The sequence below is a fragment of the Pristiophorus japonicus genome, chromosome 18 (assembly GCF_044704955.1).
Source record: "Pristiophorus japonicus isolate sPriJap1 chromosome 18, sPriJap1.hap1, whole genome shotgun sequence".
NCBI lineage: Eukaryota > Metazoa > Chordata > Chondrichthyes > Pristiophoridae > Pristiophorus > Pristiophorus japonicus.
The window spans coordinates 105,304,296-105,331,954 of NC_091994.1; the positions used below are offsets into that span (position 1 = coordinate 105,304,296).

At 50.0% G+C, this 27,659-nt stretch overlaps 1 long non-coding RNA gene across 1 annotated transcript in view; it reads left to right on the forward strand.

The window, feature by feature from the left end:
• Nucleotides 1-26,332, forward strand: part of LOC139229328 (uncharacterized) — a 92,698-nt gene extending 66,366 nt beyond the window's left edge. The window contains exon 3 of the long non-coding RNA XR_011587706.1: nucleotides 26,296-26,332. This is a non-coding gene — a long non-coding RNA (uncharacterized lncRNA). The remainder of the gene's footprint in view (nucleotides 1-26,295) is intronic.
• Nucleotides 26,333-27,659: the final 1,327 nt, after the last annotated feature.

Genomic DNA, 27,659 nt, shown 5'->3' on the forward strand with positions numbered 1-27,659 from the left:
GGCAGAACAATGGAAAATGGAATTTAATTTGGAGAAGTGAGGTAATGCACTTGGGGAGGACTAATAAGGAAAGGGTATACACATTAAACGTATGCCACTTAATAGTGTAGATGAACAAAGGGACCTTGGAGTGCTTATCCACAGAACCCTGAAAGTATCAGGCCAGGTGGATAAGATAGTTAAGAAGGCATACGGAATGCTTGCCTTTATTGGCCGAGGCATAGAATACAAGAGCAGGGAGGCTATGCTTAAATTGTATAAAACACTAGTTAGGCCATAGCTGGGGTACTGCGTGCAATTCTGGTCGCTATATTATAGGAAGGACGTGATTTCACTAGGGAGGATGCAGAGGAGATTTACTGGAATGGAGAATCTTAGCTATGAAGACAGATTGGATAGGCTGGGTTTGTTCTCCTTGGAACAGCGGAGGCTGAGGTGAGACCTCAGTGAGGTGTATAAAATTTTGAGGGGCCTGGACATAGTGGATAGCAAAGGCCTATTTCCCTTGGAGGAGGGGTCTATTACGAGGGGGCATAGTTTTAAGGTGGTTGGCGGAAGGTTCAGAGGGGATTTGAGGGGAGGCTTCTTCACGCAAAGGGTTGTGGGGGTCTCGAACTCACTGCCTGGAAGGGTGGTGGATGCAGAAACCCTCGTCACATTTAAAAGGTGCTTGGATGGACACTTGAAGTGCTGTAACCTGCAGGGTTACAGACCTAGAGCTGGTTAAGTGGGATTAGACTGGATAACCTTTTGTTGGCCAGTGCAGATACGATGGTAAGTACTACAGGGAATCGAATACGGCCAGGGTGATCTCCTGGACTAGTTTCAATCACCTGGATGGGTCGGAGAGGAATTTTCCCAGATTTTTTTTCCCCAATTGGCCTCGGTTTTTTACTTATTTTTTTGCCTTGCCCAGAAGATCACACGGCTCCGGTTGGGGTGGGGTGTAGAATGTTTCAGTGTGAGGGGTGTCGCAGTTGTGTGGGGCGGACTGGTTGGGCTGGGTGCTCTTTACCTTTCCGCCATTGTTCATAGGTTTATATGTAACCTTTAGGGCTGGTGACCGAGGGCCGTGCGGCTCTTTGTCGGCCGGCGCGGACACGATGGGCCAGAATGGCCTCCTTCTGCGCTGGCAATTTCTATGTTTCTATGTTGCTATGAATGGGGACTCGAGGCTCTGGAGAAGGTTGCAACATTTGGCTGGGCTGAAGCCGTGTAGGAAATTGGTCATGGGGGGGGGAGGAGGACTTTGAAATCAATGCACTTGACAATCGGGAGCCAGTGGCGAGCAGGGAGGGCAGGGGTGAAAGGTGAGTGGGAGATAAGAACATCGAACCCGGAAGTAGGTGATCGAGTGTGAGATTGTGTGTCGACTGTAAACCCTCCTCCCCTTCCCCCCTCGCTGCTGTACTATTGCCAAATCTGCAGGATGGCATTAACTTAATCTCGTGTGTCACATTTTCCTCGCAGTTTGTAAACCAAGCTCGCTGCGGCCGAACTGATTCTTCAACACGCACCCTGTGCATTGCTGCTCTTTTTCTCAGGTGAGGCTTTACATCCTGGCTTCCGCTCTCTCTCCCCCCCCACACCCTTCGCCCCGAGGTAGACCCCCCCCTCGACCGGTGCACCCTTTCTGGGTTTAATTAGTGTGGGGCTAGTTGAGCGCGCAGCACAGTGAGAGTGACGTTGCAGCCCGTACCCGGGGAGGATTAACCTGCTGGTTATTTCACCGCGGAGGAAATGTTATTCCACTCTCCCAATACACTAGCTGCACCAACACCGATCCCAGGCTCTGATAAGGTGGCCACTTCTCTCTGACATTACAGATAACTCCAGGGTCACATTGCAAAGAAAACACAGACTGGTTGTGATAAGTAAACTGCTTGCTGGAAGATGTAAAGCCTATTCCCTCCCTCCGCCCCACCCCTGCCATATATTAAGCGGCACTAAATGCCAAGCAGCTTTGGATGAGGGAATAGATTGGGCTGTTGTATGTGTGGCTGTGTGTAAGGGTTTGCGTGTGCACATGTATGTGAAAGTAAGTGCGCTCATGCTTGACGGACAGGCTTGCATTTATATAGCGCCTTTTCACGCCCTCTTGACATCCCAAAGCGCTTGACAGCCAATGAGGTACCTTTGAAGGATAGTCACTATTCTAATGCAGCCAATTTGTGCACAGCAAGCTCCCACAAACATCAGTGAAATAAATGGCCATATAATCTGTTTTGGTTGAGGGTTAAATGTTTTTTCCAGGACACTGTGGAGAACTTCCCTGCTTTGTTTGAATAGTGGCCGTGTGATCTTTTACGGCCACCAGAGAGAGCAGACGGGGCTCGGTTTAACGCCTTCTCCGAAAGACGGCACTTGCTCAGTACTGCACCGGGAGTGTCACCCTAGATTATGCACTCGGGTCGCTGGAGTGGGACGAGAACCTTGGGGCCAAAATTGGCCGTCGCCCCGGTTGGGGGCGGTGACCTCTCTGGGGCCGGACATTCTGCGCCTGGCTCGGGAATCCCGTTCCGGGAGCGAAATCCGTGTTACCGCCCCTCACAGGAAGTGGAGCAGAATGCCGTGCACTCCACTTCCTCTTGGGGTGGGATCGGGGGGGGGGAGGGGGGGCGCTACCCGGGTGCACCGTGGAGCGCGATGCGGCCTCTCTGGTCATCAAGGCCTGCGCGGTGACCCGGGGCGCTACCTGCGGGGTGCGGAGCTTACTGGTTTCATGCTTCCACCATCTCCCACGCAATTTTGCCCACTCCTTGTCGGAGGCGCTAACGATAGGCGTTCAACGGGGGGAATTTCCCCCCCAAGGCTTTCTGACTCAGAGGTGAGAGCCACTGAGCATGGCTGTCACCTTACACCTTATGTTACAGATGTTCCCTGTGGAAAGCACAGCAGGTCTAAGCAGTGATAGTCTTGACTGCCACTCCTGTGATCGAGGTGGTCTGCAGGTCTGCAGCAGCTGCCTCCGTGCTCCACCTCAAGTTGCTGGAGAAATATCACCAACGATGTCACCGCAAGATCCAACACATCCCCCGGGAGGACAGACGCACCAATATCAGTGTCCGCATCCAGGCTAACATCCCCAGCATTGAAGCACTGACCACACTCGACCAGCTCCGCTGGGCAGGCCACGTAGTCCGCATGCCAGACACGAGACTCTCAAAGCAAGCGCTCTACTCGGAGCTCCTTCACGGCAAACGAGCCAAAGGTGGGGCAGCGGAAATGCTACAAGGACACCCTCAAAGCCTCCCTGGTTAAAAAACAACATCCCCACCGACACCTGGGAGTCCCTGGCCCAAGACTGCCCTCAGTGGAAGAAGTGCATCCGGGAGGGCGCTGAGCACCTCGAGTCTCATCGCCGAGAACATGCAGAAATCAAGCACAGGCAGCGGAAGGAGCGTGCGGCAAACCAGACTCCCCACCCACCCCTTCCCTCAACGACTAACTGTCCCACCTGTGACAGAGTCTGTGGCTCTCGTATTGGACTGTTCAGCCACCAAAGCACTCACTTCAGGAGTGGAAGCAAGTCTTCCTCGATGCCGAGGGACTGCCTATGATGATTATGATGCTCCACCTGGGCTTGTGAAGCGAGTTCCATTTCCACATTGCCAGGTAGCCTGTGGAGATGGGTGCTGGGACAATGGCAGCAGTGGGGAAATGGTGAATTCTTGTCTCCCCGGCATTACGTTCTTGCTCTTTATCCTAATAAACCGACAACAAGAACAACCTGTATTTATATAGCGCCTTTAATGCAGTGAAACATCCCAAGGTGCTTCACAAAGTTTGACACTGAGGCCCATAAGGAGATATTAGGAGGGATGATCAAAAACCTGGCCAAAGAGGTCGATTTTAAGGAGCACCTTAAAGGAGGAGAGAGATGTAGAGAGGCGGAGGGGTTTAGGCCGGGAGTTCCAGAGCTTGGGGCCCAGGCAGCTGAAGGCACGGCCACCAATGTAGGGCAAAGGAGATCGGGGATTTCCAAGAGGCCAGGATTGGAGCAGCACAGAAGAAGATGGCATAGAATCCAGTCCCCAAAACCTTTAGGTCAATCGCAGCAAAAGTTCTTGGAGCAGTTCAGCTTTAAGAAAGCTTTCCCGTCAGATTGTGACGGATCTTTACGGCTCCCCCCCTCCTCCCCCGCCCAATCTGGGCACCGCAGGTGAACCCCGCGATTCTCCTCGTTGGCGTGGTACGTTTGGCGGCCGCGACGAGACTTTGAAACATCATGCCTGACAACTGGGCCCCGTGACTTCACACGGGGCGGCCCCTGGGATGAGGAGCTGGCGGCTTCCAAAAAACACCCCGATTTCCAGCCCACGCTCCACCTGATCTCGCCGCCAAAACCACTTCTGTCAGTCGTAATTTCGACATGTGCGTTGCAGCCTCTCAGGCAGCTGTTCCTCCCGCTGCCTCATATTGCTAATTTTTCAAAGTGTGTTCTGCATGTGCATTTCACTCAAAATGACCCCCAGATGTGGTATGTTAATTAGAAAAACACTTAGTTCAGCCAGACATGCTGAATTTTAGGTCACTCCTGCCTGGGCGTCATTCAACACCCGCACCCCCCCCCCCCACCCCCCACCCCCAAGTGGAGCTCAGTGCCAAAAAACTGGCCAAACTCGACGAATCCTCGAGGTTCTTTGCACCTTCCCACAGCACTCGCTTTCCACCACTCTACTCAAAACCTGCAAACACTGGCTTCCTATAAATGCTCAGTGGTAACAAAATGGAAGTGTGCAGATGGCCTTTCGGATGAGACGTTAAACCGAGGCCCCGTCTGCCCTCTCGGGTGGATGTAGAAGATACCATGGCACTATTTCAAAGAGGAGCAAGGGAGTTCTCCCCGGTGTCCTGGGACCAATATTTATCCCTCAATCAACATCACTGAAACTGATTATCTAGTCATTATCACATTGCTGTTTGTTGGAGCGTAAATCCTGCATTGCAACAGTGATTTCTTCTTCTTAGGCAATCCCCTGGAGCCGAGGATGACTTGCTTCCACACTAATACGAGTTCTCAGGTGGCTGATGAGACCAATGTGGGATCTACAGTCTCTGTCACAGGTGGGGCAGACGGTGGTTGGAGGGACGGGTGGGTGGGGAGCTTGGGTTGTCGTGCGCTCCTTCCGCTGTTTGCGCTTGGCTTCTGCTTGCTCCCGGCGAAGAGACTGGAGGTGTTCGGTGCCTTCCCGGATGTTCCTCCTCCACTTTGAGCGGCCTTGGGCCAGGGATTCCCAAGAGTCGGTGGGGATGTTACACTTTTTCAAGGAGGGTGTCCTTGAAGCATTTTCTCTGCCCTCCTGGGGCTCGCTTGCCGTGACGTACCTCGGAGTAGAGCGCTTGTTTTGGGAGTCTAGTATCGGGCATGCGGACGATGTAGCCCGCACACCGGAGCTGGGCGAGCGTGGTCAACAGTGACTACACTTCAAAAGGTGCCTCATTAGCTGTAAAGCGCTTTGGAACATCCGGTGGTCATATAAATGCAAGTTTCTACTTTCTTTTTTCGTCTTGATTTAGACACGAGACAGTCATTCACAGTGACGTAAACAGAAGCATTGGTCCCACGTCCATGCAGGTAAGAAAGACTTGCATTTATATAGCATCTTTCACGACTTCAGGACTTCCCACTGCGCTTCACAGCCAATGAAGTACTTTCAAGGTGTGGTCACTGTTGTAAGGTCGGTACATTAATACTGGGGCTGAAGCACATCGACACGAGCAGTTCCTAAACAGGAGCTGTCAACCACATTGCAAGCAGCTGCAAGAGCCATGAACCAGCTTTCAAACTCAAGGTTTGAAAGAATCTTTAAATATTTGCTCCAAATTAAAGAAACAAAAGAATAAATTATAGATCATTTGTAAGTGGTATTTTGCAGAGCTAATAACAGGGGAGTGGAGAATAGTTTGTGCTGTGTGGTTGTTTCGTGACAATCTCTCACCTCCTACATAAGTTAAATAGAATCAAGCTGTTTATAGTGCTGGGTTCATGCCTGAATGAGACCAGCAGGGACTAGAGACAACTTTGTGTTTCGCCCATTCTTAAACCTCCTCCTCACGACACCCTCTGTACACTACAACAACAATTTGTATTTATATAACACCTTTATTGTAGTAAAATGTCCCAAGGCGTTTCACAGGAGCATTATCAAACTAAATTTGACACCGAACCACATAAGGAGGTATGAGGGCAGGTGACCAAAAGCTTGGTCAAAGAGGTAGGTTTTAAGGAGCGTCTTAAAGGAGGAGAAAGGGGTAGAGAAGTGGAGAGGTTTAGGGAGGGAGTTCCAGAGCTTGAGGCCTCGGCAACAGAAGGCACGGTCACCAATGGTGGAGCGATTAAAATCAGGGATGCTCAAGAGGGCAGAATTGAAGGAGCGCAGAGGTTTCGGAGGACTGTAGGGCTGGAGGGGATTACAGAGATAGGGAGGGGCGAGGCCACGGTGGGATTTGAACATGAGGATGAGAATTTTGAAATCGAGGCGTTGCCGGACCGGGAGCCAATGTAGGTCAGCGAGCACAGGGGATGATGGGTGAACGGGACTTGGTGCGAGTTAGGACATGGGCAGTAGAGTTTTAGATGAGCTCAAGTTTACGGAGGATGGTAGGTGGGAGGCCAGCCAGGGGTGTGTTGGAAGATCCAGGCATTTATGAATATCATTGATCAAGATCACATGCAGAAGGTAGGATTGGTCATGTTGCTCTTTCTACTATTTTACTTAACCCATTAGTGGACAGAGAGCTGTCATACAAATGTACCAATCATCCATCCACTATCTCCAATCGCCATTTCTCGCTTCTAATTATGAAACCTTAGCTGTTGGTCAGACTGATAATATTCAGCAAGCTTTGGACAAATTAAATAGATATGCTAAAGAATGGTAGATGTGATTTACACTGAAATACTGCACGAGAAGGTTCATTGCACAAGAAGCAACAGCACCTAATGAATCAACAGCACTAACAAACTGGAGGCAGGAAAGAATATGGGTGTGATTGTTGATCATTGACTGAAGGGGCCCAATTAATGTGAGGTCATGGTCACCAAGGTAAATAAAACAAATAGGAGGTGGGTGGGGGGCTTGACCCATCCACCTCCATGGCACGAACCTGGTATTGCAGTACTTCCAGGAACGGTGCTTGGGCTCTAGGCCTTTTGGCTAAGAGCATTAGCGCAGAGTGATCCTTGACAGGTGCAAGGTGACCTCTGGCGTTTGTGATCTGACAAAGAATTGGAAAGATTGGCAACGAATAAATAATAAAAAAAAAATTTAAAACCCTATGATACAACACTGCAGAATTCAATTTTTCAACTTGAAGCATGGAGGAAGGCGATTGGTTTAGCCACATCGCAAATGCATTAGCACAATCCAATTACAATTTCATTGTGCAAGACTAAAAGCGAAATTCATCTCCTTAAACAGAGGCCCCCAAATTCCCCAGGTCATGAGCCCCAGGTCTTCTGGCTGTGCAATTGAGCAGGGCTGCTTATATAAACATTTGAAAGAAAAAGAAAGATTTGGATTTATATAGCGCCTTTCACGATCACCGGATGTCTCAAAGCGCTTTACAGCCAATTAAGTACTTGTGAAGTGTAGTCACTGTTGTAATGTAGGAAACATGGCAAATTGCACACAGCAAGTTCCCACAAGCAGCAATGTGATAATGACTAGATAATCTGTTTTTTTGTTATGTTGATTGAGGGATAAATATTGGCCAGGACACCGGGGATAACTCCCCTGCTCTTCTTTGAAAGAGTGCCATGGGATCTTTTATGTCCACCTGAGAGAGCAGACGGGGCCACGGTTTAACGTCCCAACCAAAAGACGGCCCCTCCGATGGTGCAGCACTCCCTCAGCCCTGCACAGCACTAGATTTTTTTGTGTTCAAGTCCTTGGAGTGGGACTAGGCAACAGAAGGCACGGCCGCCAATGGTGGAGCAATTCTAATCAGGGATGCTCAAGAGTTCAGAATTAGAGGAGCGCAGACATCTCAGGGGGGTTGTGGGGCTGAAGGAAATTACAGAGATAGGGATGGCCGAGGGCCATGGAGAGATTTGAAAACCAGGATGAGATGTTTGAAATCGAGGCATTGCTAGACCGGAAGCCAACGTAGGTCAGCGAGCACAGGGGGTGAATAACGAATATCTGCCAGAGAGATAAAGATTAGACACAGGAAGCTGCAAGGTGTGCCGAACACACTTTTCCTTTACGCTGGCGCCATCAACCGCTCATTCACGGTTCTGTCGCCGCTGAAGACAAGTGGTCTGACCTGTACAAGGCCCAACACCAGAACTTCGGTGGGTCTCACATTCTGCTGTTGGTGTGCCCCGCTCACCCGCTGCTGCTGGCCACATGCGCTGAACCAGGACAGTGCGTCGGTACATGTGAGACGGTACGTGTGTGTCGGTATGTGTGCGTCGGTACGTGCGAGACAGTACACGTTTGTCGATACGTGTGCATCGGTATCTGTGAGTCGGTACGTGTGAGACAGTACGTGTGCATCGGTACGTGTGCGTCGGTACGTGTGAATCGGTACGTGTGAATCGGTACGTGTGCGTCGGTATGTGTGAGTCGGTACGTGTGGGTCAGTACAGTAAGTCGGTACATATGGGTCATTACTGTGAGTTGCTCCGTGTGGGTCAGTACTGTGAGTCGGTATGTGTGAGACGGTACGTGTGGGTCAGTACTGTGAGTCGGTACGTGTGAGTCGGTACATGTGAGTCGGTACATATGCGTCGGTATGTTTGAGTCAGTATGTGTGAGTTGTTACGTGTGGGTCAGTACTGTGAGTCGGTACGTGTGGGTCAGTACTGTGAGTCTGTACGTGTGAGACGGTATGTGTGAGTCGGTACATGTGGGTCAGTGCTGTGAGTTGGTACGTGTGAGTCGGTACGTGTGAGACGGTACGTGTGTGTCGGTACGTGTGAGTTGGTATGTGTGGGTCAGTACTGTGAGTCGGTACGTGTGTGTCGGTACGTGTGAGTCGGTGCGTGTGAGTCGGTACGTGTGTGTCGGTACGTATGAGTTGGTATGTATGGGTCAGTACTGTGAGTCAGTACGTGTGAGTCGGTACGTGTGAGACTGTACGTGTGTGTCAGTGCGTGTGAGTCGGTACGTTTGGGTCGGTACGGTGCGTCGGTACGTGTGAGTCGGTGCGTGTGAGTTGGTGCGTGTGAGTCGGTACGTGTGTGTCGGTACGTGTGAGTCAGTGCGTGTGTGTCGGTACGTGTGTGTCGGTACGTATGAGTTGGTATGTATGGGTCAGTACTGTGAGTCGGTACGTGTGTGTCGGTACGTGTGAGTCGGTAGGTGTGGGTCAGCACTGTGAGTCGGTACGTGTGAGTCGGTACGTGTGAGTCGGTGCGTGTGAGTCGGTACGTGTGTGTCGGTACGTATGAGTTGGTATGTATGGGTCAGTACTGTGAGTCGGTACGTGTGTGTCGGTACGTGTGAGTCGGTGCGTGTGAGTCGGTACGTGTGTGTCGGTACGTATGAGTTGATATGTATGGGTCAGTACTGTGAGTCAGTACGTGTGAGTTGGTACGTGTGTGTCGGTACGTGTGAGTCGGTACGTGTGAGTCGGTACGTGTGAGTTGGTACGTGTGAGTCGGTACGTGTGTGTTGATACGTGTGAGTCGGTACGCCTGTGTCGGTATGTGTGAGTCGGTACGTGTGAGTCAGGGTGTAAAATAATGTTGTGGCGGAACACTAGCTTGGCGATACTTCCCACAAGCCTGTCTCGATATTCCCACGCTCCCAGAATCCAATTAGGGACCGTGCCAAGAACAGCAATCTTTCACGTAGATTATATTATCATCTGGTGAGCAGGTGGGTAAAGGAAACGTTTCAAGGACACCCTCAAAGTCTCCTTGATAAAGTGCAACATCCCCACCGACACCTGGGAGTTCCTGGCCAAAGACCGCCCTAAGTGGAGGAAGAGCATCCGGGAGGGGGCTGAGCACCTCGAGTCTCGTTGCTAAGAGCATGCAGAAAACAAGTGTAGGCAGCGGAAGGAGCGTGCGGCAAATCAGACTCCCCGTCTACTTTCGTTCAATGACTGTCTGTTCCGCCTGTGACAGGGACTGTAATTCCCGTATTGGACTGTACATCATAGGCAGCCCCTTGGAATCGAGGAAGACTTGCTTCCACTCCTGAAGTGAGTTCTTTGATGGCTGAACAGTGCAATATGAGAGCCATAGACCCTGCCACAGGTGGGACAGATAGTCGTGGAGGGAAGGGGTAGGTGGGACTAGTTTGCCACACGCTCTTTCTGCTGCCTGTGCTTGGTTTCTGCATGCTCTTGGCGTTGAGACTCCAGGTGCTCAGCGCCCTCCCAGATGCACTTCCTCCACTTAGAGCGGTCTTAGGCCAGGGACTCCCAGGTGTCAGTGGGGATGTTGCACTTTATCAGTGAGGTTTTCAGGGTGTCCTTGTAGCGTTTCCGCTGCCCACCTTTGGCTCGTTTGCCATGAAGAAGCTCTGTGTAGAGCGCTTGCTTTGGGAGTCTCGTGTCTGGCATGCGAACTACGTGGCCTGCCCAGCGGAGCTGATCGAGTGTGGTCAGTGCTTCAATGCTGGGGATGTTGGCCTGAATGAGGACGCTAATGTTGGTGCGTCTATCCTCCCAGGGGATTTGTAGGCTCTTGCAGAGACATCATTGGTGATACTTCTCCAGCAACTTGAGATGTCTACTGTACATGGTCCATGTCCCTGAGCCATACAGGAGGGCAGGTATTACTGCAGCCCTGTAGACCATGAGCTTGGTGGCAGTTTGGAGGGCCTGGTCTTCAAACACTCTTTTCCTCAGACGGCCGAAGGCTGCACTGGCGCACTGGAGGCGGTGTTGGATCTCGTTGTCGATGCCTGCTCTTGTTAATAGGAGGCCCCCGAGATGTGGGAAGTGATCCACGGTGTCCAGGGCCGTGCCGTGGATCTTGATGACTGGGGGCCAGTGCTGTGCGGTGAGGGCAGGCTGGTGGAAGACCTTTGTCTTATGGATGTTTAGCGTAAGGCCCATGCTTTCGTACGCCTCAGTAAATACGTCGACTATGTCCTGGAGTTCAGCCTCTGTATGTGCGCAGACGCAGGCGTCGTCCGCGTTACTGTAGCTCAACGACAGAGGTTGGGGTGGTCTTGGACCTAGCCTGGAGACGGCAAAGGTTGAACAGCTTCCCACTGGTTCTGTAGTTTAGTTCCACTCCAGCGGGGAGCTTGTTGACTGTGAGGTGGAGCATGGCGGCCAGAAATATTGAGCAGAGGGTTGGGGCAATGACGCAGCCCTGTTTGACCCCGGTCCGGACGTGGATTGGGTCTGTGATGAATCCGTTGGTAAGGATCACGGCTTGCATGTCGTCGTGGACTGTACAGTCACCTGAGAACCCACTTTTGGAGTGGAAGCAAGTCTCCCTCGATTTCGAGGGACTGCCTATGATGATATGATGATGATTGATTGATGATCATCATCTGGGCCTCTCCCTCCCTCCATCCTGCAGACCTGTTGCAGAAGACCAAAGCCTCCAGTATTCCCAAATCGGTTTCTGACGGGCCTCAGAGGAGAATGGGGCAAAATGACAGGCACGCGGTTCAGAAGGCCGGTTCGATGTCGCTCCCTCGCAACTGGCCTGAGTTTAAAGGATAACAATCTGAGCCGATGCCCAGTGAGTGCTTCCTGTCACCGCGGCTTTTAAGAATCCCCCTTCCACCAGGGTCTGTCTGTGAGGTTGGTCCTAATGCTAGAGCTGGGCTGATTATAGCTCACTCAATGATAACCTTACGCCACTCACAGCACAGCAGTCATTATCATGCTCCCACTAAACACAGGCCCGGCTCGTGAGCCTGGGGGAATGGCTCCAATTTTAAGCGAGTTACCAAGGAATTGCGTTCTTTTTTCTGACCTGACCTCCATCCTCGTTGACTGACACATATTTTGCGGAGGTGCAGGCTGCTCCCTGCTTACATACGACAGCCAGCAGCTTTCAGCTCTGTACTTTGGGTGCCGGGCTCTGTGTTTAAATGGGAGTAACGTGCTCAAAGGCGTGGTGTGCAGATGGGGAGCAATGCCTTTCAAACGAAATATGTCTTTACCTCGAGGCGAGTTGCTGGTGTTGCAAATCTGCCGCCAAGCTCATGGTCTACAGGGCTGCAGTGGATACCCGCCCTCCTGTATGGCTCAGAGACGTGGACCATGTACAGCAGACACCTCAAATCACTGGAGAAATACCACCAACGATGTCTCCGCAAGGTCCTGCAAATCCCCTGGGAGGACAGACTCACCAACGTTAGTGTCAGGCCAACATCCCCAGCATCGAAGCACTGACCACACTCGACCAGCTCCGTTGGGCGGGCCACATTGTTCGCGTGCCTGGCACAAGGCTCCCAAAGCAAGCGCTCTACTCGGAACTCCTACACGGCAAGCGAGCCCCAGGTGTGCAGAGGAAACGTTGCAAGGACACCCTCAAAGCCTCCCTGATAAAGTGCAACATCCCCACTGACACCTGGGAGTCCCTGGCCAAAGACCGCCCTAAGTGGAGGAAGTGCATCTGGGGGAACGTTGAGCATCTCGAGTCTCGTCGCCGAGAGCATGCAGAAATCAAGCTCAGGCAGCGGAAGGAGCGTGCGGCAAACCAGACTCCCCACCCACCCTTTCCTTCAACCACTGTCTGTCCTACCTGTGACAGAGACTGTAATTCCCATATTGGACTGTTCAGTCACCTGAGAACTCACTTTTAGAGTGGAAGCAAGTCTTCCTCGATTTCAAGGAACTGCCTATGATGATGATGATGATGATGATGATGTTGCTGGTGGGAAGCCTGGAGTGCAAGCTGGAAATTCGGACACGTGCTGCTGCCATTAAATAGGGGGTTTATTCCGTGAGTTTTTCTGGGCTACTTGATCTCAGCCCGGTGCATTGGCTCGAGTGGGGCATAAACGCCGGTATGGACTGGTTGGGCCAAATGGCCTGTTTCTGTGCCGTATATCCTATGTAATGACACACCACGATTGACCTCCTCACTTCTGGGGAGGGAAAGAAAGACGTGCATTTATATAGCACCTTTCATGATCACCGGATGTCCCAAAGCGCCTTACAGCCAATGAAGTACTTTTGAAGTGTAGTCCCTGTTGTAATGTAGGAAAAGCAGCAGCCAATCTGCGCACAGCAAGCTCCCACAAACAGCAATGTGATAATGACCAGATAATCTGTTTTGTGATGTTGATGAGGGATAAATATTGACCAGGACACCGGGGAGAACTCCCCTGCTCTTCTTCGAAATAGTGTTATGGGATCTTTTACGTCCACCTGAGAGGGCAGACAGGGCCTCGGATTAACGTCTCATGTGAAAGACGGCACCTCCAACAATGCGGCACTCCTGGAGCGTCAGCCTGGATTTTTGTGCTCAAATCTCTGGAATGGGACTTGAACCCACAACCTTCAGACTCAGAGGTGAGTGTGCGACCCACTGAGCCACAGCTGGGAACGATCAACAAGGCTGGCCACCACTGCTCGCTATCCCATGGCCCCTGCTGGAGATGTCACGGGCGCAGAGGTTGGCTCGAGTGCAGCCTGAAGCCTGAGCTGTGGTGCCCATCACGGTCAGAAAAACCCTGGGGATTGCATCTCGCTCACCCATGAAGCATGGTCACTTGAGCGAGGTGCTGGAGGGAGGCTGGCACGCAATGTCATTGCTCAGGGTTGGAAGGAGGGGCGGCTTGAGCTAAGCTTTCCTCGCAACATAGCTGCAATGTATTTGCTTCATGAGTTCGTTCCTGCAACACATTGCTATTAAGAAGTAGTTGGTTGATTAACAAAGGTTTAACCATCACACTACACATTACCAGTTCATCCACTAGGCTCACAACTGCATACCTCATCGTGGATGACATTGACCCAACTGGCTGGGAGTTTATTGAGTCTTGTGAACATCATGTGACTGGCTCAGCCACTCACAACTCAACAGCTCCACAACTATTTTAGTAGAAACTTTAAATCAAGTGCCCTCTTTTGGCACTAGAACCCACAAATTAACAATTTAAAACTGTAACGAAAACCTTTAATCAAATTAGAATTTGGTTGCCAGGGCTGATTATGCACTCCAGTCCCTCCAGCACCCACCTCTCATGGAAGGCCACGAACGTACCAGTGGGCACCACGTGCTCCAACTCCAGGGACACCCGGGCTCGGATGCACCCACGGAAGAGAGGCAGGCAGGCAGGCTACTTTCCTATCCAAGTACTGAACCAGGCCTGACCTTGCTTAGCTTTCAAGATTCAGATGTTTTCAGACTAGTGTGACCATTCTCACAGGTGCATCTATTACAATAGGAGCAGGCCATTCAGCCCCTGGAGTCTATTGTGCCATTCAACAAGATCATGGCTGATCTGTATCCTAACTCCACCCAACCGTCTTGGTTCCATATCCCTTAATACTCTTGGCTAGAAAAAAAATCTAGCGGTCTCAGATTTAAAATTATTAATTGAACTCACATCTAGTGCTTTTTGTGGGAGAGAATTCCATACTTCTACCACACATCACATGAAGAAGTGTTTCCCAATCTCTCTCCTGAAAGGACTAGCTCAGATTTAAGGAGATGTCCCCTTGTCCAAGACTTCCCACCACCCACCCTGGCGGAAAACATTTTTCTCTATCTAGCCTTTCAAAATCGTAAAAAACAACTCAATCAAATAACCTCTTAGCCTTCCATATTCCAGTGGGGGCAGTTTCAACCTCACCTGCCCATCAGGAAGTTGACAGGATCGGTGCAATGCCCGATTTTGTTCCCCATTGAAGTCCACGGAACGCTGTATTGGGCCGGGGATTATAACCGGCGCTCCACCCGATCCCGTGTGTTTTCTGCCCATAGGGTGTCAACCGTGGCTCAGTGGGTAGCACTCTTGCCTTTTGAGTCAGCAGGTTGTGGGTTCAAGTCCCACTCCAGGGACTCGAACACATAAATCTAGGCTGTCACTCTCAGTGCAGGGCTGAGGGAGTGCTGCACTGTCAGAGGTGCCGTCTTTTGTATGAGATGTTAAACCGAGGTCCCACCTGCCCTCTCAGGTATATGTAAAAGATCACACATACACTATTTCAAGGAAGAGCAGGGGAGTTATCCCCGGTGTCCTGGGGCCAATATTTATCCCTCAGTCAACATCACTAAAACGGATTATCTGGTCATAAGAAATAGGAGCAGGAGTAGGCCATACGGCCCCTCGAGCCTGCTCCGCCATTCAATAAGATCATGGCCGATCTAATCATGGACTCAGCTCCATTTCCCCGCCCATTCCCCATAACCCCTTATCGTTTAAGAAACTGTCCATTTCTGTCTTAAATTTATTCAATGTCCCAGCTTCCACAGCTCTCTGAGGCAGCAAATTCCACAGATTAACACCCCTCTGAGAGAAGAAATTTCCCCTCATCTCTGTTTTAAATGGGCAGCCCCTTATTCTAAGATCATGCTCTCTAGTTCTAGTCTCCCCTATCAGTGGACACATCCTCTCTGCATCCACCTTGTCAAGCCCCCTCATAATCTTACATGTTTCTATAAGATCACCTCTCATTCTTCTGAATTCCAATGAGTAGAGGCCCAACCTACTCAAGCTTTCCTCATAAGTCAACCCACTCATCCCCGGAATCAACCTAGTGAACCTTCTCTGAACTGCCTCCAAATCAAGTATATCCTTTCGTAAATATGGAAACCAAAACTGCACGCAGTATTCCAGGTGTGGCCTCACCAATACCTTATATAGCTGTAGCAAGACTTACCTGCTTTTATATTCCATCCCTTGCAATAAAGGCCAAGATTCCATTGGCCTACCTGATCACTTGCTGTACCTGCATACTATCCTTTTGTGTTTCATGCACAAGTACCCCCAGGTCCCGCTGTACTGCAGCACTTTGCAATCTTTCTCCATTGAAATAATAACTTGCTCTTTGATTTTTTTCTGCTAAAGTGCATGACCTCACACTTTCCAACATTATACTCCAACTGCCAAATTTTTGCCCACTCACTTAGCCTGTCCATGTCCTTTTGCAGATTTTTTGTGTCCTCCTCGCACATTGCTTTTCCTCCCATCTTTGTATCGTCAGCAAACTTGGCTACGTTACACTCAGTCCCTTCTTCCAAGTCACTTATATAGATTGTAAATAGTTGGGGTCCCAGCACTGATCCCTGCGGCCCCCCACTAGTTACTGGTTGCCAAACAGAGACTGAACCATTTATCCCGATTCTCTATTTTCTGTTCGTTAGCCAATCCTCTATCCATGCTAATATATTACCCCCAACCCCGTGAACTTTTATCTTGTGCAGTAACCTTTTATGTGGTACCTTGTCAAATGCCGTCTGGAAGCCCATATACACCACATCCACTGGTTCCCCTTTATCCACCCTGTTTGTTACATCTTCAAAGAACTCCAGCAAATTTGTCAAACATGGCTTCCCCTTCATAAATCCATGCTGACTCTGCCTGACCGAATTTTGCTTTTCCAAATGTCCTGCTACTGCTTCTTTAATAATGGACTCCAACATTTTCCCAACCACAGATGTTAGGCTAACAGGTCTACAGTTTCCTGGTTTTTGTCTGCCTCCTTTTTTAAGTAACAAAAACAGACTATCTGGTCATTATCATATTGCTGTTTGTGGGAGCTTGCTGTGCGCAAATTGTCTGCTGCGTTTCCCACATTACAACAGTGACTATATTCCAAAAAGTACCTCATTGGCTGTAAAGTGCTTTGGGGCGTCCGGTGGTCATTAAAGACGCTATATAAATGCAAGTCTTTCTTTCAGGTGTGGAAAGAGTGATCTTAAAATCGCTTTGTGTTTCCAAGACCATCGCGCCAGTGAGCAGATGAATTTGCCTTTCTCTCGATGAGAGTTCCATATTAGCAGCCGAAGCCAGCACTCAGCAGCTGACATATCGCTCTGAAGGTTATTTATGTCACCAGTCAGGGCCAGGCAGGCTGGAATCTAGTGTCACCTCCCACTGTGGCTTGGCCTGGATTCCAGGCACCTTTAATGATGAGAAACACGGCAACAGTGTCTTTCTCTCGCCCTCTCTCCCCCTCTCTCCCCCTCGCTCTCTCTTTCTTATTGAAATTCCTGAAGAAATAAAAAAAGCACAATGTACTCGAGCAAGTCAGAAACCGTGCAAACAGTAGCTCAGTCAAATGAGAACCGTCTGTGGAACCCACAGGTTGACCCTGGAGAACAGTGAGACGCTATTAATTTGATGAGGTCCTGTCGTTCGCGCGCCATAAAAATTCTCAGCATCAATTTTCCCTGATTCACTTCCTTATTGTGCAGCGTGTCACTGTGGAAGTGCAAGTGCTTGGCAACAGCTTTAACTCTTTCCAGTCAACAGTAACCTGCCTCGGTACAGCACGCAGAGAAATATCTCAAAGTGCCTTATAAGGGATCATAGAAAGGTTACAGCACAGAAGGAGGCCATTCGGCCCGTCGAGCCCGTGCCGACTCTCAGCTAGTCCCACTCCCCCCTGCCCTTTCCCCGTAGCCCTGCAATTTTGTTTCCTTCAGGTACTTATCCAACTCCCTTTTGAAAGCCACGATTGAGTCTGCCTCCACCACCCTGTCAGGCAGCGCATTCCAGATCCTAACCACTCGCTGCGTAAAAAGGTTTTTTTCTTACGTCGCCTTTTGCCAATCACCTTAAATCTGTATCCTCTGGTTCTCCACCCTTCCACCAATGGGAACAGTTTCTCTCTCTCTACTCTGTCCAGAACCCTCATGATATTGAACACCTCGATCAAATCTCCTCCCAACCTTCTCTGCTCTAAGGAGAACAACCCCAGCTTCTCCAGTCTACCCACGTAATTGAAGTCCCTCATTCATATAGAGATCGCTTACCAGAAGAATGGAAAGTTGAGGGGGAATTAAGAAAGACTAGCATTTCTACATTGCGCCTATCATGACCGCAGCATGTCTCAAAGTGCTTTACAACCAGCCAAGTACTCTTTGAGGCATAGTCACTGTTGTAACGTAGGGAAACACAATAGCCAATTTGCACACAGCAAATTATCACAAACAGCAATGCGATAGAAAAAACGAAAATCCTGAAAATCGGGTCGGGGAGTTCCAGCATTTTCTGTTTGTATTTCAGATTCCAGCATCCGCAGTATTTTGCTTTTGTAACAGCAGTGTGATAATGACCAGATTATTTGTTTTTTAGTGATGTTGATTGAGGGATAAATATTGACCAGGACACCAGGGATAACTCCCCTACCAAAGATGAGGGGGTTACCTTATGATGATAGATTGAGTAGACTGGGTCTTTACCCGTTGGAGTTCAGAAGGATGAGGGGTGATCTTATAGAAACATTTAAAATAATGAAGGGGATAGACAGGATAGAGGCAGAGAGGTTGTTTCCACTGGTCGGGGAGACTAGAACTAGGGGGCACAGCCTCAAAATACGGAGGAACCAATTTAAAACCGAGTTGAGAAGGAATTTCTTCTCCTAGAGGGTTGTGAATCTGTGGAATTCCCTTCCCAAGGAAGCAGTTGAGGCTAGCTCATTGAATATATTCATATCACAGATAGATAGATTTTTAACCAATAAGGGAATTAAGGGTTACGGGGAGCGGGCGGGTAAGTGGAGCTGAGTCCACGGCCAGATCAGCCATGATCTTGTTGAATGGCGGAGCAGGCTCGAGGGGCTAGATGGCCTACTCCTGTTCCTAATTCTTATGTTCTTATGTTCTTATTAATGTTGGGGAAGTCCGGAACCAGGGGTCACAGTCTAAGGATGAGGGGTAAGCCATTTAGGACCGAGACGAGGAGAAACTTCTTCACCCAGAGAGTGGTGAACCTGTGGAATTCTCTACCACAGAAAGTTGTTGAGGCCAATTCACTAAATATATTCAAAAAGGAGTTGGATGTAGTCCTTACTACTAGGGGGATCAAGGGGTATGGTGAGAAAGCAGGAATGGGGTACTGAAGTTGCATGTTCAGCCATGAACTCATTGAATGGCAGTGCAGGCTCGAAGGGCCGAATGGTCTACTCCTGCACCTATTTTCTATGTTTCTATGTTTCTTCTTCAAAACAGTGCGCTGGGGTCTATTATATCCAACTGAGATAGCAATTGGGGACTCGGTTTAAAGTCTCATCCAAAAGACAGCACCTCCGACAAAATTTGTAGATGACAAAATTTGGAAATATAGTGAACAGTGAGGAAGATAGTGACATGAGACTCCCAAAGCAAGCGCTCTACTCGGAACTACTTCACGGCAAATGAGCCAAAGGTGGGCAGAGGTAACGTTACAAGGACACCCTCAAAGCCTCCCTGATAAAGTGCGATATCCCCACTGACACCTGGGAGTCCCTGGCCAAAGACTGCCCTAAGTGGAGGAAGTGCATCCGGGAGGACGCTGAGCACCTCGAGTCTCATCGCCGAGAGCATGCAGAAACCAAGCGCAGGCAGCGGAAGGAGCGTGCGGCAAACCTGTCCCACCCACCCTTTCCCTCAACGACTGTCTGTCCCACCTGTGACAGGGACTGTGGTTCTCGTATTGGACTGTTCAGCCACATAAGAACTCATTTTTAAGAGTGGAAGCAACTCTTCCTCAATTCCAAGGGACTGCCTATGAATGAGGGATAATGATAGACTTCAAGAGGGCATAGACAGCTGGTGGAATGGGCAGATGCGTGGCAGATGAAATTTAATGCAAGAAAGTGTGAAATGATACATTTTGGTACAAAGAATGAGGAGAGGAAATATAAACTAAAGGGTACAATCCTAAAGGGGGTGCATGAACAGAGAGACCTGGGGATATATGTGCATAAATTGTTGAAGGTCAGGGCAGGTTGAGAAAGTGGTTAAAAAAGCTTACGGGATCCTAGGCTTCATAAATAGAGGCAGAGAGTACAAAAGTGTGGTCGCACCTGTATAAAACACTGGTTCGACCTCAACTGGAGTATTGGGCCCAAGTTTCGAGCCGCGCCTAGAACGGCACAGTCCCGACCTGGACGCCCGTTTTTCGCGCCACAAAGTGCGCCTAAAAAAACCCTCCGTATTCTCCACCACCCTGCAGGACCTCTGGCCCTCGGCGCAGCGCAGCTGGAGCTGTAGGGGGCGGAGCCAGGTCCCTGCGCTGAAAACAGTGCCGGGACCTCTGCACATGCGCGCTACAGTGGGCGCGCATGTTCAGTAGCTCCAGGCGCCCGAAACTGTGTGGGAGGGGCCCGAAGCACACAGCCCCTAGCCCTGGCCGAATGTCCTCACTAGGGCTGCGTGAATAAGGCTCCTCCCACGGCCAGCTCCTGCTTCCTCCCGACCCGACTTGACTCCCGCTTCCCGCCTCCGGACCCGACCCGACTCCCGCTCCCGCTCCCCCCCCCCCCCCCGACTGGACCCGACCCGACTCCCGGTCCACCTCCCCCCCCCGGACCGGACCGGACTGGACCCGATTCCCGCGCCCCTCCCCCCCGGACCCGACCCGACTCCCGGTCCCCCCCCCCCGACTGGACCCGACCCGACTCCCGCTCCCCCCGCCCCCGCCCCTGGACTGGATCCGACCTGACCTCCCTCTCCCCGACCTGACCTCCCTCTCCCTCCCTCCCTTCCCCCGACCCGAACCAAACCTCCCTCCCTCCCAGCACCCCCCCGACCCGACCCAACGCCACCTACCTGTAAATCTGGTGCTGGGGACGGGCCCTGCCCGAAGTCTCGGGCCTGGCCCGTTCAGCCTCCCTCCCCCTTCTCCTTCCCCCCACCCCCTCCCCAATCTCCTACCCCCGCCCCAATCTCAGAACTTACAAAAGTGGATACTTACTCCATCCTAAGTTAGTTTGGAGTAAGTTTTCACTGACGAAACTTTGAAAACAGGCGTAAGTGGCCGGACATGCCCCCTTTTGAAAAAAAAATTCTGTTCCAAAGTGAAATTGTTCTAACTGACTAGAACTGGAACAAACTAAATGACGAGAATTCCGATTTCTAAGATACTCCGTTCTACACCAGTTGCTCCGAAAAATCAGGAGCAAATCATGTGGAAACTTGGGGCCATTGTGTCCAATTCTGGGCAGCGCACTTTAGGAAGGATGTGAAGGCCTTAGAGAGGGTGCAGAAAAGATTTACGAGAATGGTTCCAGGGATGAGGGACCTCAATTACGTGGATAGACTGGAGAAGCTGGGATTGTTCTCCTTGGAGCAGAGAAGGTTGAGAGGAGATTTGATCAAAATGTTCAAAATCATGAGGGGTCTGGACAGAGTAGAGAGAGAGAAACTGTTCCCATTGGCGGAAGGGTCGAGAACCAGAGGACACAGATTTAAGGTGATTGGCAGAAGAACCAAAGGCGACATGAGGAAAAAACTCTCTTACGCAGCGAGAGGTTAGGATCTGGAATGCACGGCCTGAGAGGGTGGTGGAGGCAGACTCAATCGTGGCTTTCAAAAGAGAGTTGGATAAGTACCTGAAAGAAAAAAAATTGCAGGGTACAGGGAAAAGGGACTAGCTGATATGCTCTTGCAATGAGCCAGCATGGGTTCAAGAGTCCAAATGGCCTCCTTCCATGCTGTAACCATTCTATGACTTTTCGGAATGGCAGGCAGTGACTAGTGGGGTACCGCAGGGTTCTGTGCTGGGGCCCCAGCTGTTTACATTGTACATTAATGATTTAGACGAGGGGATTAAATGTAGTATCTCCAAATTTGCGGATGACACTAAGTTGGGTGGCAGTGTGAGCTGCGAGGAGGATGCTATGAGGCTACAGAGTGACTTGGATAGGTTAGGTGAGTGGGCAAATGCGTGGCAGATGAAGTATAATGTGGATAAATGTGAGGTTATCCACTTTGGTGGTAAAAACAGAGAGACAGACTATTATCTGAATGGTGACAGATTAGGAAAAGGGAAAGTGCAACGAGACCTGGGTGTCATGGTACATCAGTCATTGAAGGTTGGCATGCAGGTACAGCAGGCGGTTAAGAAAGCAAATGGCATGTTGGCCTTCATAGCGAGGGGATTTGAGTACAGGGGCAGGGAGGTGTTGCTACAGTTGTACAGGGCCTTGGTGAGGCCACACCTGGAGTATTGTGTACAGTTTTGGTCTCCTAACTTGAGGAAGGACATACTTGCTGTTGAGGGAGTGCAGCGAAGATTCACCAGACTGATTCCCGGGATGGTGGGACTGACCTATCAAGAAAGACTGAATCAACTGGGCTTGTATTCACTGGAGTTCAGAAGAGTGAGAGGGGACCTCATAGAAACGTTTAAAATTCTGACGGGTTTGGACAGGTTGGATGCAGGAAGAATGTTCCCAATGTTGGGGAAGTCCAGAACCAGGGGTCACAGTCTAAGGATAAGGGGTAAGCCATTTAGGACCGAGATAAGGAGAAACTTCTTCACCCAGAGAGTGGTGAACCTGTGGAATTCTCTACCACAGGAAGTAGTTGAGGCCAATTCACTAAATATATTCAAAAAGGAGTTAGATGAAGTCCTTACTACTCGGGGGATCAAGGGGTATGGCGTGAAAGCAGGAAGTGGGTACTGAAGTTTCATGTTCAGCCATGAACTCGTTGAATGGCGGTGCAGGCTAGAAGGGCTGAATGGCCTGCTCCTGCACCTATTTTCTATGTTTCTATGCTTCTATGACAGTGCAGCTCTCCCCCAGCACTGCATTGGAGTGGCAGCCCAGATTTTGTGCTCAAGTCTCTGCTCTGGAGTGGAACTGTGTACCCACAACCTTCTGACTCCGAGGCAAGGGTGCTAACCAGTGAGCCACGGTGGACACCTAGGTGTGGAAAGGATCCGCACTCCAAGCTACGACAAATAATTTATTGTTAAGGGAATTAAGGGTTACGGGGAGCGGGCGGGTAAGTGGAGCTGAGTCCACGGCCAGATCAGCCATGATCTTGTTGAATGGCGGAGCAGGCTCGAGGGGCTAGATGGCCTACTCCTGTTCCAAATTTTTATGTTCTTATGTTCTTATGAGGGTCAGAAGGTGGGTGGGGGGAGGGTTAGTTATTTTATTCCTTGCTCTTATTTTTGAGTTAATTTAGCTTAGAAAGGTCTGTTGACAATAAACTAATGAATGCTTAACACGCGGGTATAACATTCCTCTGTCTGTTATTTTAATGCTGGCATCAATCTGTTTATTCTTTTTTTTATGAAGCCATTTGTATATTTAGGAGTACAGTCACATATATTTATGAGCCAGTGCAGAGATGGATGCGGTTTCACAAATATTTATGTGACGACTGTACCTTTTGATTGCAAGGTGCTTGTGAAAAGCAATCAATGATACACCTAGGTCTCTTTGCCTGGCTGTGTGGCATGAGCAATGCAGAACATGGGGTTGACCTAGAATTGGTTCCTGGAGGTTAGTTCGACCTAGGGACTGTGGGAAGTCCTGGAGACTGGTCAACCTACTTGTTTTAAATGTGCTGACACCTCTACAGACCTTCCAGATATCTGCTCGCTTCCAATTCTGGCCTCTTTCCCACATTGCACAGTAACTACACTCCCAAAGTACTCCATTGACTGTATAGCGCTTTGAGACATCTGGTGGTCATGAAAGGCGCTATATAAATAGAAGTCTTTCTTTCTGTCTTGAGCATTCTTGATTATAATCGCACCAACATTGGCGGCCGTGCCTTCAGCTGCCTAGGCCCCAAGCTCTGAAATTCCCTCCCTAAAACTCTCTGCCTTTCTACCTCTCCTTCCTCCTTTAAGATGCTCCTCCAAACCTACCTCTTTGACTAGGCTTTTGGTCACCTGCCCTAATATCTCGCTAAGTGGCTCGGTGTCGAATTTTGATTGATAACGCTCCAGTGAAGGGCCTTGGAATGCTGTACTATGTTAAAGGCGCTATATAAATGCAAGTTGTTGTTGTTGGGTAATCATCATCATAGGCAGTCCCTCGAAATCAAGGAAGACTTGCTTCCACTCTAAAAGTGAGTTCTTAGGTGACTGAACAGTCCAATACGGGAATTACAGTCTCTGTCACAGGTGGGACAGACAGTGGTTGAAGGAAAGGGTGGGTGGGGAGTCTGGTTTTCCGCACGCTCCTTCCGCTGCCTGCGCTTGTTTTCTGCATGCTCTTGGCGACGAGACTCGAGGTGCTCAGCGCCCTCCCAGATGCACTTCCTCCACTTAGGGCGGTCTTTGGCCAGGGACTCCCAGGTGTCGGTGGGGATGTTACATTTTATCAGGGAGGCTTTGAGGGTGTCCTTGAAACGTTTCCTCTGCCCACCTTGGGCTCGCTTGCCGTTTAGGAGTTCCGAGTAGAGCGCTTGCTTTGGGAGTCTCATGTCAGGCATGCGGACAATGTGGCCTCCCAGCGGAGCTGGTCACGTGTGGTCAGTGCTTCGCTGCTGGGGTTGTTGGCCTGATCGAGAACACTGACGTTGGTGCATCTGTCCTCCCAGGGGATTTGCAGGATTTTGCGGAGGCATCGTTGGTGGTACACAGAATGTTCGCCCTGCCCAGCGGAAACCCATGGTCTTTAACTTGCTTTATTGGGCAGCAGCATTGGACCCCCATCGGAAACTGATGGGGTCCTTAATTAAATACGCAGATCGGCAATGTCAAAGGGGCCAACTGTTATTTTAATGATGGGCTTATGCGGTGAAACCTAGAGGAGCTGGGGTCAGAAGAGGCCCAAAGAGGTACGGCTATTTAACATTTTGTGCTCTCCATGAAGGCTCAGGAAGGGCAACGGGGGAGGCCGATCCTGGAGGGACAGCGGGCCTACTAGAACATAAGAAATAGGATCAGGAGTAGGCCATATTGCCCCTCGAGCCTGCTCCACCATTCAATAAGATCATGGCTGATCTGATCATGGATCCTGCCCGCTCCCCATAACCCCTTATCCCCTTATCGTTTAAGAAACTGTCTATTTCTGTCTTAAATTTATTCAATGTCCCAGCTTCCACAGCTCTCTGAGGCAGCGAATTCCACAGATCCACAACTCCGAGAGAAGAAATTTCTCCTCATCTCAGTTTTAAATGGGCGGCCCCTTATTCTAAGATCGTGCCCTCTAGTTCTAGTCTCCCCCATCAGTGGAAACATCCTCTCTGCATTCACCTTGTCAAGCCCCCTCATAATCTTATACATTTCGATAAGATCAACTCTCATTCTTCGGAACTCCAATGAGTAGAGGCCCAACCAACTCAACCTTTCCTCACAAGTCAACCCCTGGTGTTTAGAAGGATGAGAGGTGATCTAATTGAAACACACAAGATTCTGAGGGGGATTGACAGGGTGGATGCTGAGGGGTTGCTTCCCCCTGGCTGGAGAGTCTAGAACTAGGTGCATGGTCTCAGGCTAATGGGGTCAGCCATTTTCGACCGTGATGAGGGGGAATTTTGGATCGGGCGGGAAAGTGGAATTGAGGTCAAAGATCAGCCGTGATCTTATTGAAGGCTCGAGGGGCCTAGTTCTTATGTTCTTATGTTTTCAGGAACGTTGTGGAGCTAGGAGGAGAACTCCTGCTCCTCCTGACTGCACAACAAGCTGTGAATTTTTTTTTTTCCTGTTTTAGTGGTGGCCGCTTGCTAGGCCGCATCCACGACAGGAAAGCCTGTGTGGAACAGATGCAGGGTTGCCCCACTCTGGGCAGCCCAGTTTGACCGAGATGGTCCAAGAGCAGGCGCAAGGGGCCTAAAGCTAGTTTTAGGCGGCCGCCTATATGGGGTTAGACGTGTTTCAGGGGTCCTTGGGACATGGGACAGAGCCCCGCGAACTCGGTACCTTTAGGCCCGGGTTTGCTGCCAGGACAATGGCTGCATCGAAGACCAAGTTCTACCCCTGTATTCCAACAAGGAGAGCGGGGGTGGGTGAAGTTGGCGAGACAGAAAAAAAACTAAATATGAATAACATAACAGGCCGCAACCAGTGACACACAGATGTCTTCCTAAACTGAACATTCCTCAGACGCACAAAAAGATGGGGCACTGACAGGAACTTGATATCTCTGCTGTGGCTCAGTGGGTAACACTCTCGCCTCTGAGTTAGAAGGTTGTGGGTTCAAGTCCCACGCTAGAGACTTGAGTAGAAAAAACTAGGCTGATGTTCCAGTGCAGTGCTGAGGGAGTGCTGTCTTTTGGATGAGATGTTAAACCGAGGCCCCATCTGCTCTCTCAGGTGGATGTAAAAGATCCCACGGCACTATTTCGAAGAAGAGCAGGGGAGTTATTCTTGGGGCCAATATTTTCCCCTCAATCAACATAACAAAAAACAGATTATTTGGTCATTATTGCGTTGTTAGATTGTGGGAGCTTGCTGTGCGCAATTTGATTGCCGCGTTTCCTATATTGTAACAGTGACTATATTCCCACATTGTACGTTACAGATATCTGAAAACTCATTTTTAATGTGGAAGCAAGCCATCCTCGACTCCGAAGGACTGCCTATCTATATGTATGTACACTCCAAAAAGTACTTCATTGGCTGTAAAGTGCTTTTGGTCGTCCTGCAGTTGTGAAAGGCGCTATATAAATGCAAGTTCTTTCTTTTTATCGGTTAATGCATCGAGCACAGGGGTACCAATTCTGGTTGGGCGTATTCCTTGTGGTTTCATTACATGGTCTCCTGCCTCCAATCGCCCTGCCTGTTAAAACAGCCATTTTTCCCCTTCTCCAATATTTTTATAACTAATAAACAAAGGTGTTCAAAATAAAATGAAAAAGAAACACCATGGGGTGGGATTTCCAGTTGTCTAACACCTCAGTTAGCGACCAGAGGGGGCGTTATTGGAAGCGTAAGAGGTTACCAACCGGGCGCACAGCTTTTAGCGCCCCGACCGAAAATTCATCAGAGACTGACCGGGAGCGCAAACCAGTAACACCCGGCTGCTGACCATTGCTCCGATCCTGACGTGTTCCTGGTGCAATGCCCACACTGGCGCCCCGGTCAGTAATGCAAGCTATGCAAGCTGTGATCCTGACCAACGGATCCAATCAATGTCCGGATCGAGGTCAAGCAGGGCTGCATCATCGCGACAACCCTCTTCTCGATCTTCCTCGTTGCAATGCTCCATCTCACACTCAACAAGCTCCCCGCTGGAGTGGAACTAAACTATAGAACCAATGAGAACCTGCTCAATCTTCGTCGCCTCCAGGCCAGCTCCAAGACCCTCCCATCCTCTGTCGTCGAGCTACAGTACGCGGACGACGCTTGCGCCTGCGCACACTCAGAGGCTGAACTCCAAGCCATCGTCAACACCTTCACAGAGGCGTATGAAAGCGCCATTTAAATGGAGAAAGATTGCAAAGTGCTGCAGTGCAGCGGGACCTGGGGGTACTTGTGCATGAAACACAAAAGGATCGTATGCAGGTACAGCAAGTGATCAGGAAGGCCAATGGAATCTTGGCCTTTAGTGCAAAGGGGATGGAGTATAAAAGCAGGGAAGTCTTATACAGGGTATTGGTGAGGCCACACCTGGAATACTGCGTGCAGTTTTGGTTTTCATATTTACGAAAGGATATACTTGCTTTAGTGGCAGTTCAGAGAAGGTTCACTAGGTTGATTTTGGAGAAGAGGGGTTTGGTTGGCTTATGAAGAAAGGTTGAGCAAGTTTAGGCCTCTACTCATTGGAATTCAGAAGAATGAGAGGTGATCTTATGAGGAGCGGGCAGGGAGGTGGAGCTGAGTCCATGATCAGATCAGCCATGATCTTATTAAATAGCGGAGCAGGCTCGAGGGGCCATATGGTCT